Source organism: Lutra lutra, chromosome 2, assembly GCF_902655055.1.
Source record: "Lutra lutra chromosome 2, mLutLut1.2, whole genome shotgun sequence".
NCBI classification, from domain to species: domain Eukaryota; kingdom Metazoa; phylum Chordata; class Mammalia; order Carnivora; family Mustelidae; genus Lutra; species Lutra lutra.
In genome coordinates, this window is record NC_062279.1 from 5,744,146 (window position 1) to 5,762,033 (window position 17,888).

At 40.5% G+C, this 17,888-nt stretch overlaps 1 long non-coding RNA gene across 1 annotated transcript in view; it reads right to left on the bottom strand.

Moving 5' to 3' along the window:
* Positions 1-17,434, bottom strand: part of LOC125090723 (uncharacterized) — a 127,649-nt gene extending 110,215 nt beyond the window's left edge. The window contains exon 1 of the long non-coding RNA XR_007124461.1: positions 17,305-17,434. This is a non-coding gene — a long non-coding RNA (uncharacterized LOC125090723). The remainder of the gene's footprint in view (positions 1-17,304) is intronic.
* Between the last annotated feature and the right edge of the window lie 454 nt (positions 17,435-17,888).

The window sequence follows — 17,888 nt, forward strand, 5'->3', positions numbered from 1 at the left end:
CCAGACACCAGTTAGCACGGCGCTGATTTTATAGAAGAATACACAGGTAAAAACAAAACAAAACAAACAAAACAAAGAACAACAAAAAACAAAACCAAGGTACAAAAACATTGTTTGCTTACTTTAGCTGCATCTCAACACGACTGTCTCTCAAAGGACTGCCTGGCCGTGACCTAGAAAGTAGATGCACTTCACTTGCAGGAACAAGCACTAGAAAGGAAGACCCATTGCAGGACATAGTTAAAATACAGTGAATGGAATCTGGGAATTGAAATTGTTCTCTTACATTCAACTCCAATCTATCATGTTATTTATTTTCCACTTCTTGGAGCAGGGAATCTAGAGGATCTATTTGTTATTGGGCGCAAAGAGTCTGAATCTTGACATTTAAAATCATCATACAACTTCTCTTTTCTGACTCCTTTGGACATTGAAGCCAAGACTGTTGTATTGAAGGAAGAGGCATGACCCCAAATACCTCCTAGACTATGACCTAGATGAGCACAGGTATTGAATCTGATTCACTCCTATAACCCAAAGTCAAAATACTTTACATGGGCTTACAATTAAGTAAATATTTTTTGAAGGGAAAAAAGAACAAAGAAGAAAGATGTGTATACTTAATAGCAAAAGCAAGTATTCTCAGGTCCCACCGTAGCGACTCTTACAAGGTCTACTTGCTCCTCTCACTGCAAATGCTGTCCTAACTATAAGGAGATGCCTTACTTGTTAAAAGAAAGGGATTCTTCTCAAGAGATGAAGAGCTATTCCCCAAACTTCTTACTCCCATAAAAACTGTCCATACAAATGGTTTTGAATGACTAAACACCATGTTATTAAGATATTTTCCCTCTAAAGATATAGATACCCAATTTCTCAATTTCTACATAAGAACATATTACTGAGTTACAGAAATTTATCTGGGCCCACTTTGCAGATGTGAATTATGCCAAAACTCTAGACAACAAATTTCCTTGACTAGCTCATTCCATTCTTAGAGGTACACAGCATTCATTCAAGAAATCTCCCACTTGAGTCTTCTAAAATAGCTTTACAACCTATAGTTTCACAAATGGGATTCACTGTTTCTATCTAATGGATTTTGAATTCGGTGACATCCTATGACACATGTTAGTTACTAGTTCCACACCCTTGTGTTAGCTTGGGAGAGCTCCTGGGGAAGTATTCAAGATAGTAACAGTAAAATAAAGCAAAACTAAACAATTTACTTGAAAGGTAATGCACATTTCACTTTAGCTAAGAACAACTATGAGGAAATGTCACCTAAATTTTTAAATGGATGTTTTATTTACTATTCTCACACTCTGCATTGGAGTAATTGGCAAGTGATTTCACAGTGTCCCCTGGCATCATTTTTCTTGACAAGTCAGGTACACTTTGGGTGGAAAACTGGTAACAGAATTCTCCATATTGATCCATCTGTGTACACTCTGGTAATTACATAAACCCTGTTAAAAGACTGATCTTCAAAGTTTTAAACTCTCTCCCCGATTTCTGCTAGAGGAGAGCACAGATATTAGAAGACTCAGCCAACTGACTTGTTCTTCTCATCCACGGCAAAATATTCCCTAGGTTACAGCAAAGCAGAGTATAATGTCTGCATTATATATATATATATATATATATAATGTCTGCTGGTATCCCCTGTCAAATATATTGACTTGATTTCCAGCTTTGCCATATGTCAACATAATTTGACAGTTTTTTCTTCCCTTTTCACCACCCTGTACTGTTTAGAACTTGGTCTGGAGCCAATACAATCCTTCATATATACGTGATTTCATATTTTGTCACAAAGTCCTAATTAGCTTATCTAATTAATGGCAATACGTTGTTCTGAGTCACTAAATGGACCCTACAGTCTAGAGTATTTCCTATCTCCAAGAAGCAGAAAGAACACGGTCCACTGAAATAGATCACAAATTTCCCTAGGATACCTTAGAATTTCCAATATTTCAACTTACTGATGTCTCTTATGACAATGACTAAGAAGAACCAGAAATGGAAAAATCTAAGAAAGATAACTTAAAATAAACCTTAAGGTACTAAAAAATTTTATTTTCCATTCTTAGTCAATTTTTGAAACAACTCAGAGTCTAAGTCATAATAATTCCTTAGGGGTGGAAGTAAGATAAATTTATGTAATATCAAAGAAAGAAGGAAAGAAAAAAAGAAAAAGGGAAGGAACGGAGGGAGGCACAAAGGGAGGAAAGAAGAAAGGGTCATAAGACCCAAAGACATGATTAGTTTTAGACTACCACATTGTTGCATTTTATTTATTTATTTATTTATTTATTTATTTATTATTTTGCCAACTATCTGGTTCTCAACTATTTCCATGCCCACTATTACCAAACACGAACAAAAGTATGCATTTATGTTTTTCCATCTTTCAGTTCTGCAATCACCAAGTTTACTGTGTTTGGACCAGTGAAAGAATCCTAGATGAAAGTCACTTTTGTCTTAAAATTATAAATATTAGAATGATTGTGAAATACTAAGAATATGCTTAAATGAAAATATATATATGTATATATTCTCATCATTTCCTCACAATAGACAATTGACATATTAAGAAAACTAAAATGGAGAAGGTCACACTGAAATGCTTTTCCACTTCTCTCGCATCCTGAATGTTGGCTTTGCTGTAGACACAATAGGGAAAAAAGTCTGGCTTTCTGACACACTAACTGGAGTTGCCCTGAGACTGCAGAGTCATTTCTAAACCCTCCTTGAAAAGTACCCACTTATTTTTTTGGTAACAAAGTGCATGGGGCTTTAGCTCTTCAGTAAGTAAGATCCCCTTTCTGCTGACAGCCGCGGCACCATGGGTACATAACCTCAATGCAGGTGCTTATTCATAGAGGAAAACAGTTGTGTAAGCTACCAGTGTTATTTTCTTTGCTCTGATGAGAGCACTTAAGATACCAGAGGAAAAAGGTATATTTGGAAATGACCTGAAAAACTTCCCCTTTGTCTGTGATCTTTACAGGCAGGTGATTACTTTCTGCTGACTGTTAGCTGTTCACTCTCACTGCAGTCACTATGGGCAGCCTAGTGTGGTCTAAAGGGAACAGAGCAGGAACAGGAGCTCGGTGGCCAGAATTCCAACTCCAGGTGCCAATGATAACTTCAGTGACCTTGGAGGTATGGTGGTACGGAGGGTGAGGGAGGAAATACCCATAACTACTCTCGCCACTCTTATCTGAGCATCCTTGACCGGAAAGATCAGCTCCACAAATGTCTGAAATGCAGACCGATGGGCTTGCCACATGACTAGGGCAGTGACTGGTGCTACTGGCATTTACTGGATCGACACATGGGACACATACTAAGCATCTTCTATGTGTTGGAAGCCTTGCATGCACAAACAAAAAAATAAACAATCTAAAACCAAGATTATTTCTAGAGCTGAAAAGGTTCTGTGATTTTAACATGTATATTTTAATCATATCTATGACCATCATCCTTTATCCCCAGATCCTAAATTCTAGTAGAATCTCATTGAAAACCAGAGAGAAAATAATAACCCTTGAATTTCAGATGCCCTATCATAATTTGCTTTTCAGAGCTTGGTCACTTATTTCTGTCAGAAACTTTTAAAAAACTACCCACTCAATAATGTAATAAAATTTTCCTCAATATTGTTGGTCTTTTATTACCACATCTGTGTCCCAGATTGCAAACCATGTTGCTGCAACTTTTATTTGTAAAATATTCAAGCTATTATGTGTTAATCACATGCAAAATATACAGATTAATATACTATCTTGAGGGGCTTGACTTCCTATTAGGATGGCAGGAGAATTATTTTGAGGAAAAGTATAATTAGGACATATTAGGGAAAAGGGTAAAGATGGTGAGTTCTTTTCTAGCACTGTCCTCTGACTTGAAGTCAGTTCAAACATTAGGTAGAGATATTTTCTCCATATTTAAAAAAAAACAAAACCTAAACTAAATTAAACTAAAACCTTCAAATGCCGATCCTGAAAACAAATCAAATTAGGATAGTTTGAAAAGAAACAACATTTTTAAAAACTTCAAAGTTTACTTATTATTTTTGATACCTAGGATTCAACAAGTCATCCACTGGAGGAAAAGATCATAAACCTTGGCATCTTTTCTTCCTTCCCAACCAATAATCCTTACTGGTGCCATTTCAACCTTAAACCACCATGGATCTAAAAGGAACCAGAATGTTGTAACCATTATACTGTGGGAACCAAGGATGGAAACCAGGAGCATCCAGTATTGAAAAGGGAAACATTAGTCAATTCACGGTAAATATGTGATAGATATCAAAAGGGAATAATTATAGGAAAATTGCCCCTGCTTAAGATTATTGAAGGGTTTCAAGTGTGAAATTATAATGCTTAAGTGATATCCTACAGCATGAAGAAACAACTTCACCAACTTATCTGGCCCTCAGAGAATGCCCTAAAGTAGAATGATTGATCTTCCGTCTAATTTTATCTCCGTTAATGGGACTGCCGATGCTCTCCTTGTTTAATCCTTGTTTGAAGATTTCTAAGTCTTAATAACTTGTGGCAGCGAGTTCTACAGTTTAATTATAAGACATCTCATTAGCCACATTTATCCATTTCAGATATGTTTCTTTTAAGCCTACATTTTATAATCTCTTCAAACAGCAGCTACCATGAAGGCCGCCTCGGATAAATGAATTAGAGAACTTTTATAGGACAAGTCTGGGGCTGCTGCAAGAAAGACAGCATGCCAAAGAAGACAGAAGAAAGTGGACGCGCACACTTGCTTTCCTTTGCATGTTGGAACGACCTCAGGCTAAGTGCTTATTGAACAGGCCACGTACATCATTATCTTGCTTCCTAGGGACGCACGTCCCCAAGCGCTCTGTGCTGGTGCTCAGTCATGTTGGCAGGAGTGCCTGGGAGCTCATTTTCCCTTTTGATAAACACGATTTACGTGCTTCCCGCTGCATCATCGATCTAACCTAGTAATATCTACAAAATTCCCCTATAGATTATTTCCCCCAAAGCAGTGCTGTGGGATTTTCCTTTTTCCAAGCAATTGAAATAATTATGGAAAGTATTGTTCCTTAATGGTACCACTATATGTCTTTTCCCCCCCCCCAAACAATCCAGGAATAAATATTGTTATATTCCTCTTTCTTACTACTCTTCTAATGTTCTCAAGTGAATTAAACTTTTTGCAAAATAAGAATTAACTTGAAGGATTAGAGAATTTGATCTGGCAGAAGACAGGAATGAAGGAAGAAGGAAAACGTAACATTTACAGGCACATATTGTCCCATCTGACCTTGGAAGTTTAACATCTCTGAGCTTCCATTTTCTCATGTTTAAGATGAGGATAATAGCAATTCCTATTTCAAAGTGTTTTGTGAGGACTGAATGAGCTGACCCATTTGGAAAGGTAGCATAATGCCCGACAGACAATACCTCTTAGTCGCTATTTCCACTACTATTATTATAGCTACTACTATTATTACCATTATTACCACTCAGAGTTTCTCTGTAACCTCATCCTAACAAATGCAAAGACCTAACTACCCATTATACAAGCCCTTTGACCGCCTTCTGCTTCATATTCTCCAAATTAAGATAACTTCCTAAAAAGAGCAGTGACTTAACAATCACCAAGTTTTCATATTCCAACATGAGCACATGTTGATACGTTGTTAGGAGGGTCTGATAGTAGGAGCTGGTAACGCAGGGCTCCCACACCTTCCTATCATACACAGCGCCCTAATGTAGCTTCATTCTAGACAATACTGAGGCAAGAAGAGGATAGGAAGAGACCATGAGAAAGAGCTCTGCTGAGAACTAGAGAAACCCTCTCTCCTCCTCTCCAGACCCTCACCATTTGCCTGCACACACTGATCATGTATGTCCCAAAATGCTGTTCCTGAAGGTCTGAACTATGGCTGGGACATTGCCCAAATACCCCTTCCATGGATTCCAGTTTACCAGCAACACCATGATCCATGCTTCCTTTCCACTTCTGAAGTGATGAGGACGAGATCAGAGGTCATCTGCACATCTACCTTGGTACATGCTATGTCACCCATATATTTGGTGACGTTTCCCAACATGCATTCCATAAGGAATCTACAGTATGGTCCAGATCCCCAGATGTCCTCCTTAAAAATGGCAATTAGGTTTTAGCAGGCAAAGCAGAGAGCCTTCCACGGGTTTTCTCATGGAAATCTCACAACTGTAGGTTTGCTGCTTCTATCACTGAGGAGAAGTATTCTCATGAACATTCATTGATTCATTGCCATTTTTTAGTACCTGGCATGTCCCAGACACCTCGTGGGATGATAGAGAGTGAAAACAGACACGATCCTACCTCCAGTAGTATCTTCAAGTTTCTTGTGGTGGGGGGATAAATCTAATCAAAGCTTCAACTAAATATAGTTCCCCACTAATTATGTCTATCGGTGGGGTTATATGGCACTAGGAGAGATACAGGAAGAGTAATTAACCAAGTATTCAGGAAACACATGGCACGCTCCCCCGAGAGAACGTGGGTTATGCAGAGATAAAAGAGATAACACAAATCAACTGCACAGACACAGGAGGAGTGTTCTAGACAGAGTGATGGAGTATCATCCTTTTTTCCTTCCAAATACCAATGGAAATGTTTCAGGGTGTTTCCCAAGCACCCTGAAAGGTTTTGGGAGAAGAGAGGGCCCGGATGAAGGCGACTGCAGGTGCTCCGTGGAGAGTGGCACAGGGCGGGTGCTAACGCAGTCAGAGACCATTATTTCCGGGAGGCTATTATCGTAACTAAATTAAAGAGAATCAGGCCTTGGACAATGAACATGGATGCAAATCCAGTAAAGGAATTTGAAAGAATTTTAGGAGTAAGTCTTGTTTTTTTTTTTAAATGACTCCCTGATTCTGGCTTCCACTAATGAATGTTCCATTTTTACTCATGGAGACAGGGAATTCTCAAAAAAATCTGTGTTGGAGCAAGAAGATTCTGAATTCATATATCCAGCCCTTTCAACATCAAGTTTACCCTTTGATTCTCTGGCAGCAGGGTGTCAGCCCCACGTAGCTGACCATGTTCTCAGAACACAGGTGCCTCTTTAGGAAGTCAGGATCAGAGCTGGCTGTGATGTCCCAAGAGTAACTCCAACTTCACAAGCAGAAATGTGAGCATAATGAAATTCACTTTTCCACGGCTTTTTGAAGCTGTGATTCTTTGTTTCATCTCCTTACATCACTGGACTTGTTAGCAGGGCCGGTTTAATTCTGTACTAGTTTCTTATCACTGTAGGTCAGAAGTCCAGCTTGGGTCCTGGTGGGCTAGAATCAGGGGTCAGCAGACTGCATTCTTTTGTAGAGGCTCTCGCAGAGAATGTTTCCTGCTTGTTTGGCTTGTTGGCAGAATTGACTTCCTTGAAGTTATGGAATTGGGTCCATGTTCACTTGTTCACTGGGAGCTGAGGGCCATTTGCAATTTTCAGACTCCTTTAGTCTTTGTCTCTTGGCTGTCCTTCTCCATCTTCAAAGCCAGCTTCTCTCTGACATCTCTTCCATAGTCAAATCTTCCATTAACCACAACTAGGGAAGGTTCTCTGTAAGGAGTCTTGTGATTAGGGGATTCCCACCTTGTAATGTATTCGCAGGCTCCCTGCGTTAGGGTATACACATCCTTGGAGGATGGGATGGAGGCATCATTTTTCTACCACAACTTCTTACTCCTGTTGCTGCCCCCAGATAATCCTTCCTTCCTTCCTAAAACTATCCAGGTTTTGCACTAAAGAGTGAGCGGTGACACAAACTGGTAGACTCAAGTCATCTACCAAATTCCAGGTTTTTCCCCATCTTTATGTCTTGAAGACATCGGCTCCTAGATCCTGGTCACAGTTCACATTGTGTTTCTCAACCATGGCAGTATGTAGGCAGAAGACCCCTCCCATGTTTTGTCCACATAGTACCTGGACTTTGTCCTTTGAGTTGTCTTGGCCCAACCTTTTCTAAGCCAGGCAACCCCATGGTCACACCCTTTGTTACTGCCAAATTCTTCTACCCTTCCTTGAGCTCAGTGTCAAACAGTATACCCCTTCTCTGCTGATCTCATTCTTACAATTTTTTTACTGAAGCATAATTAACATTCAGTGTTATGTTACTTTCAGGTGTACAATATAAGGGTTCAGCACTTCTCTCTATTACTCAGTGCTCACTGCAGTAGGTCTTCTCCTGAGACTGTGTATTTCACCCATCCTCCTCCCTGCTGCCCCTCCAGCAACCATCAGTTTGTTCTCTATACTTAAAAGTCTACTTCTTGGTTCGTGTCTCTTTTTCCTTTGCTCATTTGTTTCTTAAATTCCACATATGAATGAGATCATATGGAACTTGCCTTTCTCTGACTGATTTACTCCTCTTAGCATTATATCCTCTAGGTCCACACATGTCACTGCCAATGGCAAGGTCTTAGATCTTTCTTTTTTGTGGCTGAGTAATATTCCATTCTCTGAAAATACACATTCTTGATCCCTTCATCTACGGACAGACATCTAAGTTACTTCCATATCTATTGTAAATAATGCTGCTATAAACAAGGAGGTGCACACATTTTTTCAAATTAGTGTTTTCATTTTTTTTGAGTAAATACCCACCAGTAGAATTACTGGATCACAGGGTAGTTTTATTTTTAACTTTTTGAGGGACCTCAGTGCTGCTTTCCACAGTCGCATCACTTTGCATTCCCGCCAGTGGTGCGTGCAGGTGCCTTTCTCTCCACACCCTCGCCAACGCAGGTTGCTTCTTGTGCTGCTGATTTCAGCCATTCTGACAGGTGTGAGGTGATAGCTCATTTTGGTTTTGATTTGTATTTCCCTGATGAAGAGTGAGGCTGAGCATCTTTTAATGCGTCTATTGGCCAGCTTATGTCTTCTTTGGAAAACACGTAGTCAGGCCCCCTGCCCACTTTTAATTCAGTTGTTTATTTCTGTATTTATGCATAACTATGTCTTTTTATATATTTTGGACATTAACCTCTCAATAAATATATAATTTGCAATCATCTTCTCCCGTCCAGTAGTTTACCTCGTTATTCTTGCTTCCATCTTGACTGCAGCAATAAACCAACACAACTACAGTGTGGCCACTGCCTCCAGCTCTCCTCTCTCAGCCTAAATTTCTGGGAACAATATTACAAATGTCAGCTTCCCTCTAAAACCTTGCCCTCACCAACTCTGCTGTCCTGGTTTCACAAGATCTCAACCGTTGCTAACTAGACCTTCCCGCCACTCTGTGCCAGTATTCGCGCAGCTCACGGGAACAGAGAAAATGCACCACTGCTGACATCTTACTTCAAACATATGACCTAACCTCACTGAACACTCATCACGCCCAGCATCTGAAACCCTCAGGAGAATTCATAAGCTCCATTCCTCCATCAATTCAGCTATTTCCCTTCATTACTCTTAAAAAAAAAAAAAAAAAAACCCTCTTCACTCTCATTCCTACCTAAAGGAAATGCATCCATTTATGAACTGGATTGCATCCCATAGAGCTCTGCAGAGAAAAAGAACCCAAAGGATGTGTAGGTGGGTAGATGGACAGATAGACAGATGTATGTCAAGGAACTGGCTGATGCAATTGTGGATTGTGTACAAGCATGATAATTAGCTCCCACATACCCTATTGAAGAATACTCATCCCACAATACCCCTGTCTTCTGAACCAATTTTTCTCATTAGTTAGGAAAATTCTTTGATCCCCATTTCCTCCTCCACTTACTACTGTCCCATTTCCTCTATCATCATTTACAGTAAAATCCCCTGATGATTTAAATTCCTTCGCTCCTTTTCTTTCTCCCATCTGAGTTTGGCTTTTGCCCCAATGTGATAACAAAACTGCTTTGTGTAAAGGTTCACAGCACCTTGTGTTGGTAAATCAAAAAGTCAGTTTCCAGGCTTCATTTCATTTCATCGGGGTTTGACATGGTTAAATACTTATTTCCGAGTCACTGTTGCTCTCAGGTCACCCATGACAATCCCAGCCTATTCCTCTTTCCTCCTTTCTTGCTCTGGCAACTCCTTCTTAGTTTCTTTTGCTGACTCCTCGGTTATCTGACTTCTCAATTTTGAAGAGCCCCAGGCTACAGTCTTTGGACCTTTTCTCTAGATAAACTTATGCCTTGGGTGAGCTCATCTAATTGCTTGGCCTTAAAGACCAATTATATGCTGATGGCTCCCAAATTTACAACTCCAGCCTGACTTCTCTTTGAACTTTAGACGTCTAACAGAAACCTCAGCAAGCAGCAAGTCTGCTCATCCAGTTTGGTTCAGGACAGACACCTTGCAGCTCCTCTGACCCATCCTTCTCCCTCACTTCACGTTTACCTCTTCAGCCAATCTTGTCATCTAAGCCTTCTCTAAAATGAAGGGTCAAGGGCAGCTTTTCTATCTCTTGGGAAGTAGTACTGTCCTGGCCATATTTAAAATGTTGGGAATTTTTGCTGCTGTACTGCATGCAACAAAACATGCCACTTATTAAAATCAAGCAAAAAAATTACAGAGCAGTATAAAAGACTTTTTAAATAAAATTGGAGAAACTTAAATATGAATTGAATGTGACATTATGTCACCACTGATAATTTCCTATGTGTGGTACTGGCATTTAATTTACAAAGGAGAATGTCTTTTTCCTCAGGAGATGCCGAACTATCTTGCTATTTACAAGCTACTTTCAAATGATTCCTCCGTATGTCTTTGTGTGTGTATATATGTGTGCATGGGTGTGTGTGCAAAGAAAAACGTCAAAACATATGTAGCAAAATGTTACAAATCGGTGAATGTAGGTAAAAGGTATATATGGGTATCTAGGTGTTTAAGTGTTTGTTTGTTTGTTTCCCAAAAAATAAAGGGTTGGAAGAAAATGAATGTGGAATCCACCTCTGAAACCATCATGAATATCCCACTAGTCAAAAGCACCATCAATAGTAGTCAGATTAACTATAAAAAGCTCTTAATTTGTCTTCCTTCTACTATACTTGCCTTTTTGTCAGTTAATAATTTTTCATTAGGACACCTGGGTGTCCTTAGTCATTTAAGTCTGCCTTTGGCTCAGGTCATGATCCCAGGGTCCTGGGACTGAGCCCCTCACTGGGCTCCCTGCTCAGCGGGGAGTCTGCATCTCCTTCTTCCTGCTGCTCCCCCTACTTGTGTGCTGTGTTCTCTCTCTCTCTCTCTCTCTCCTTCTCCCTGACAAACAAAATCTTTAAAAAAAAATTACTATTCGTAACAGTCGTATTTGTAAAATACGAACCACGTAACATAATTCCTCTGCTCAGAGCCCTCCAATTGACGAGCTGTGTTCATAAATACAAAACTCAGTATAATGTGCCACTGCCAGCTGCCTGTCACCTTTTTGAGCTAATCTCTGACTTCTTCACCAACTCCACCCAAGCCATACAAGTCATACAAGCCACTCAAGCCATACTAGTCATCCATCCTGAAAGATTCCAGGCACATGGGCTTCAGAGTCTTAAGATTTGAGACACCTTCTGCCAGATATATTCCAAACATGCTCCAGAATCCCACCCCCCTCTTCTTTAGATCATTTCTCTAGGAGTTCCTTCTTTTTATGATGTTCCCACACCCATCCACTGAAAATCACAAACCTTTCCCAAACATCCTCTAATGCCTTCCCCTGATTTAGTTTTCTCCATAATACTTATCATCAACTGGCATGTTTGATTGGCTCACTTGTCTACCCACTCTAGAATGTCAGACATTAGAGCAAGTATTTTTTTTTTTAAGTTCGTTTACTTTTCTAGCCCCAACGTCTGGAACTATGCCTAGAATCTAAAGAAGTGCTAAGTGTTGAAAGGAAATGCATCCAATGTATAAATGCTTCCATATTAGCGTCAAGTTTGGTTAGGTTGGAAGGAAAAACAAAGACAAAATAAAAACGACCATGCCACTGATTCTCCTGGGATATCAGTCAAAGAGGATACATTCTGGGTCATGTACACTCAGAATCCAATCATGATAAATCCTTAAATCAAGTCTAAGCAATCATACATGAATGGCTTCCATTTTGTTTCTGTAGGTCCTCAGTAACACTTGTAGTCCGTCCAGCTAGGTTGTTGAGGCTTCTGGGCTTAACATAGCTGAAAAGTATGTGCTGTGTTTTTCAGAAAGGATGAGCCATTAGGGCCATTTAACAGAAAGAAGTACATAGGAAGCATCTATGACCAAGATCAGAACACGTGACATTCCATCCCTGTCCCCTCCCCTCCACACACACTCTACTGTCTAAAATCTGGGGTGTCGTGGGATGCAACACATTTACTTTGTTTGAATGGAGCCTTTCTCCGTAGTGAATCTACCCAACAATGCAGGCCTCTGTGAGTAGTCATTAGGTCTTAGAGTTGTCAGTTCAAGCTACATAGATGATTAGGGATGCTAGACTTAAATACCCCTTCTCTGACTCACACATGAATGGAAGATTTGTGTGGCTCATGACTCAACTTGAGAAATGGCAGTTTTCTGCCTGGCAGAATGGGTAGGAGTTTCATCTGATCCACTTCCCTTCCTATGGAGCTTCCTTGGCCTTTCTGGAACTGGTCTGGGAATGCCAGCCAAGAGCTGGAAGGCTGTGATGTAATCTCTCATAGATCTTGCCCCTTGGCAGAGAAACTTTCTTTTGGGGAGCTGCTTCCTTTCTCCATGGGATGTCAAGGCCTCCTTGAATCACCCTGCTAAGCTGCCATCACCATGTCATGAAGGCTTACCCTTCTTGGCACTAGAAGATGCCAAAGTAGTTGACTTACCCTTCATTGGGCTCATTAAAAAATAATACAGTAGGGGCGCCTGGGTGGCTCAGTGGGTTAAGCCTCGGCCTTCAGCTCAGGTCAGGGTCTCAGGGTTCTGGGACTGAGCCCCACATCAGGCTCTCTGCTCAGCAGGGGGCCTACTTCCCTCTCTCTCTCTCTGCCTGCCTCTCTGCCTAATTGTGATCTCTCTAAAAAGAAAATAATAATAATAATACAGTAAAAATAATAATAATTACAGAATTGTTTCCTGAATTACTAAGGGAGAGAAAATTATATAAAGATGTCTCCACCAGACCTGTTCCATGAAATATAAAGCTAAGTCATGGAAAGACCAGATATGCCTTGTACTGATATAATCAGTTTTTGAGCCAACAAATAGATGACTTAAAACACTTCATCCACTGGAATAAACAAGTTGTCCCCCTCTAGCATAGAGAGTAGGGATTCTTCACTTCCGGAAACTATCCCCAGTGTAACCCAATGGATGGATCCAGAGGGGAAAGCTCAGGTGACACAGATAAAAATACATTCTCCAGGGACCTTGGCCACCGGGGCCTATGCTCCAGAACCAACAAGAGTTTGGGAGCCTGAACTGGGCCTTTAAGCTTCTAGGTATGCTAAGCTGTGGCATAAGCAGGGGGTCAGTTCAACACCATCAGTGTTGAACAAGTAGCTCCCCACTCTCTTAGCCTTGGAAGGACTGTCATGTGTGAGAGACATCAACCTTGCTATGTGATTGCAAAGAGCAGAATTAGGGTCAAAGGGTGGAACAGCCTGGAGAGAGAGATGGTGTTATCAGTCACCACATATCTCCACTCACCCCTCCTGCTACTAAGACCTTAAATGGTAAAGAACTAATGCCTTAAAGCATCACTGATAGTGCTTTAATTATCTATCTTCTGGATCAATTTTTTTTTAGGTTTATTTGTTTGAGAGAGAGAGGGGCAGAGAACACGAGTGGGAGGGGTGGAGCAAAAGAATCCCAAGCAAACTCCATGCTGAGCGTGGAGGCCAATTTCACAGTCCTGAGATCATGACCTGAGCCAAAACCAAGAGTCACACACTCAACTAACTGAGCTACCAGCCACCCAGGCACCCCAGGATCAGTTTTCCTAAGTGGAGGCCAAGGGTGTATTCCTAGATGTTGAAGGGTTCTCATGTGTCTCAGTCTCCCCATGGCTAGTACTTTTACATATTTCTTAAATCCTGATACTAGCTTCTCAGGTTCATTGCTTAGTTCTGGAAATCCTCCTAAGAGGGATCCAAGATTCTGAAGCAATTATAGGGTCTGAGCTAAAGTGAGGAGCTGTCCTTGGCTTCCTGTGGTCTCACTCTTCCCTAGAGAAGATGTGGAACTCTCTACTGAGGTTCCCTCCTCGGGAACCTTAAACTTCCCAATGCGCTTTCTTCTCAAAAGATCTGAGACTCATTTTTTTCTCTGTTATCTACTTATTAATTCACATTTTCTCTCTCAATGCATCCATCCTGCACCTTGTTCTAGGAGGCAAGATAGCTTCTAACTACACTGTCAATTGCAATACTGTCCCAAACCACCCTTGACTTCAATGAGAATGACTATCCTACAAAGGTGCAAATGTGTTAAATCAAAAATCCACACAACTACTTATACCTTATAAAGCACACAGTACTGTACCTCCCAGTGATACCTCAGAAGAAACCTGAATCATGGGGTTTTCATGTGGAAAAAATAAATTAGACTTTTTTGGCTACTTCTTCATGGCTCCCAGACTTCATCAGAGAAAATCATTTTTTATATCTTTACACACAGGAAGAAACAGGTAGAAACTCTACCCGCCGCCCCCTCATTGATTCCATAGAGACCAAGGATTTGCACTTGGCAGGACCATCCCAGCTCAGCAGAGCTCTCAGCTGCCTGACAAGCTCAATCACCCTCTCTTATTCCAGAACATTTGCTTTTCCCTCTGCAGAGTCTATTAATATTCAACTCTCTCCAGCCAATCTTTCTGGCTCCTTGATTACCCGCTACAAATCAGCATATGCTAGCATTTATATAGGCAACAGAAAGGAACATCCTGTCTTGGGGACTCTGAGAAGCCAAACCCAATGACAGGGATTTCCCTCTCCCTGGCAGTGGTAGGATCATTTTATTCTTGTTGTTCTGGAAGGGATGGCACACAATATCCCCCATACCACTGAAAATATTTTTCCAAACAGAAAAGAAAGTTTTAGTTGAATCTGTGGACAGCCGAAGAAATAGAAGGGTCCGTGAACAATTTCTGGATATTTTCACTCCCAGCCATTCAAAGCCAGTTCTCTGGCTTGACACTGCCTTCAGTGTCATTCTCAAGATATTAAAGTCCCATTAAAGGTGCTATCAGAGTCAAAGAATGGAAATGAGTTCCAGAAGACAATGCTACAGATAGAAATCATTGCACCCTTTTTGTGCATTTTTCTGAGATGGGTAAAGATGCATGATGTTTATTCAGGAAAAGAAAGACAATGGCTGACCCAATGGTGACCCTCACATGCAGAAGACTATTATGTGAAGAAGAACTTAAATTTTCTCTCTGTAACTCCATGGTCACAACTAGAGTCAACACAAAAGTTAAAGAGGTGGGCGAAAGCCATTTGATGAATGATTACAATTATCAACTTTACCTTTTGAATTGCCTCTCAACAGGCTCACTTAGTGGCCACTTTGTCACCAGAGGCATTTGGACAGAAGTCTGAAAATTGTTGCTGGGGATATTATAACTACCATCCTTCGTTATACATAACCTCAGATCCAATATTTATATGAGAAAACACATCCCCTTGACTTTATAATTCCATTCATCCCACTAAAATCAATGTCCCCAGTGCATTGTAGGATCTGTTTTTGATGAACCAGTATCTTTTTGCTGCAGGTAACAGTGTTCAAGGTAGTTTGGGAGGAAATTCTGAGCAAATTTATTAGAGAAAGTATCATCTGCTCATAGTCATATCTATTTTGGCTCCTACTTTCCCTTCCCACTCATAGTCATTGTAATATCGTAGTAATATAGTACATCTCCCTAGCTTCATATATTGCCTATCTGCCCATCTGAGTTCTGAAAAAGGGAAACTAAGTCCCACAAGTCATTATATCATTGTTCCTACCTGAAGACATTATGTGTTGTATGCAACTTTCAGGCTACAACATCTGTGATATGACCCATTTCACTTCCTGTCCATCAGCAGCATGACTGGCTCCTGCTTCTCTGCCTCATGACTCTCTACTTCCCATGGACCAGAGCCGCATCGAGTCACCAACACCGCACCAAGCCATGCTTCTTAAGACAAATCCAAGTTAGTTACTTGGTCTTACGTGAAAATTCTTATATTCATGTTTAACACTCTTCCTACACTTATGTAGTTCAAAACATCTCTAAATGACAGATTAATGAGTAGCTTTATTTCCTCTCCAAATTTCATAATTGTAATTTTTGATAGTCTCCCAAACACATTTGTAGGATATTGTCTTTTTAAAAGAGATGTTTCTTTTGTTAGAGACTGGATCCCCAGGCAAAATTTTCCCCAGGTAAAATTTCGATTTGAAAACAATAAGAACAAAAATAAAATACAGTTTTTCTCTTCTTTTTAAATCCCTTCCCTCTTAAAAAAAAAAATGCATCATTATTTGAAGGCCTCTGGGACTGTCTATTCAAATTAGATCAATTGGCAGAATTCAATAAAGCACAGGAGGGTATAACAGCCCTTTAGGAAATGTGAATGTTTTCGATATCCAACTTAAAAGGGTAGACACAGGACACAGAGAAGGTCAGGAGACCATGGGTGTTAGAGGGGGAAAAAACATGGTTCTTCCAAAAGCCAATAAACTGCAGGGTTGGGAGAGGCAGTATAAATAATTATGATAAATAAATCAGAATTCTTTCCCCCAAAATCTAGGATGAGACGTTATGTCTTAGAAGGTTCTAACAGAGAATTAGTAACAAGAGCTGCCTTTACTGACTTTCTTATTGGGCTTAAACAAAAACTATACATAATACTAAAATGCAGTCACGATATTAGTGCATTTCTTGATATATACATAGATATACACAGTTATTACATGATATACACCCTGAGATCTCTTCCACATTGTTTGCATGGTATATTTTTTTAAGCATCTATTTTCTGAGATTCTCTCAAAAAAAAAAAAATTACTCAAGAACAAAAGAAGGAAAATAAAAGGAGAAGAAAGAGACTGTTTTCAATCACGTTAAAAGACTTTCCCAGTTGGAACACAGTCTGTATTGTTTACTCCGGTAAACTCCCCCCAGCCTGTGGACGGGTTTGATGGGGCAAATAATGCATTCCACACCACAACTCTGCCCAGGCAAGTAGTAACAGTAGGGAGAGAAAAAAAAAAATCTCCCTTCTCTTGAAATGTACGGTTCTACACCTCAAATCAATAGCTGTGATCGCTTCTGCCCCCGTGTTGCTGGGGGGTGAGGGGGATATCTAAGGCACTGTGAGGTCTGATACCTGTGCTTGCCGGACTCAGGCAGCTTCTCCAGGAGGGACAAGCCGCTGAAGAGCAATGAGATGACATTCGAAACGGTGGAAGCCTCGCCACGCTCACACGAATATGTCTGCCACACGCATAGGGTCTTATTGGTGATCAAGACAGAATGGGCATAAGATATTGGGTACATTTAAGGGATGCAGCCTGTTGACTTGATACACGTATACACTGCAACACACTTGCCACTGTACTGCTAAGCTAACGCCTCTCCCACGTCACATCATCATCACTTTTCTGTGGTGAGAACGGTAGGACTTAGCCTCTCAGCAACTGTGAAGTTCATGATACAGTATTATTGACCCTAATCACTACGTGTGCCTTAGGTCTTCCGGGCTTATTTATCTACTAGGTGTACGGATATGCCCTTAAACATGTCCCCAGTTCTTGTCTCCCTCTTCCCACCGACCACCCCCAATATGGGGACTACCATTCCACTCTCTATTTTTACTAATTTGGCTTTTTTACACTCCACATGTAAGTAAGGTCATATGGTGTTTGTGTTTCTCTGACTTATTTCACTTAGCATAATGCCCTCAAGGTTCAT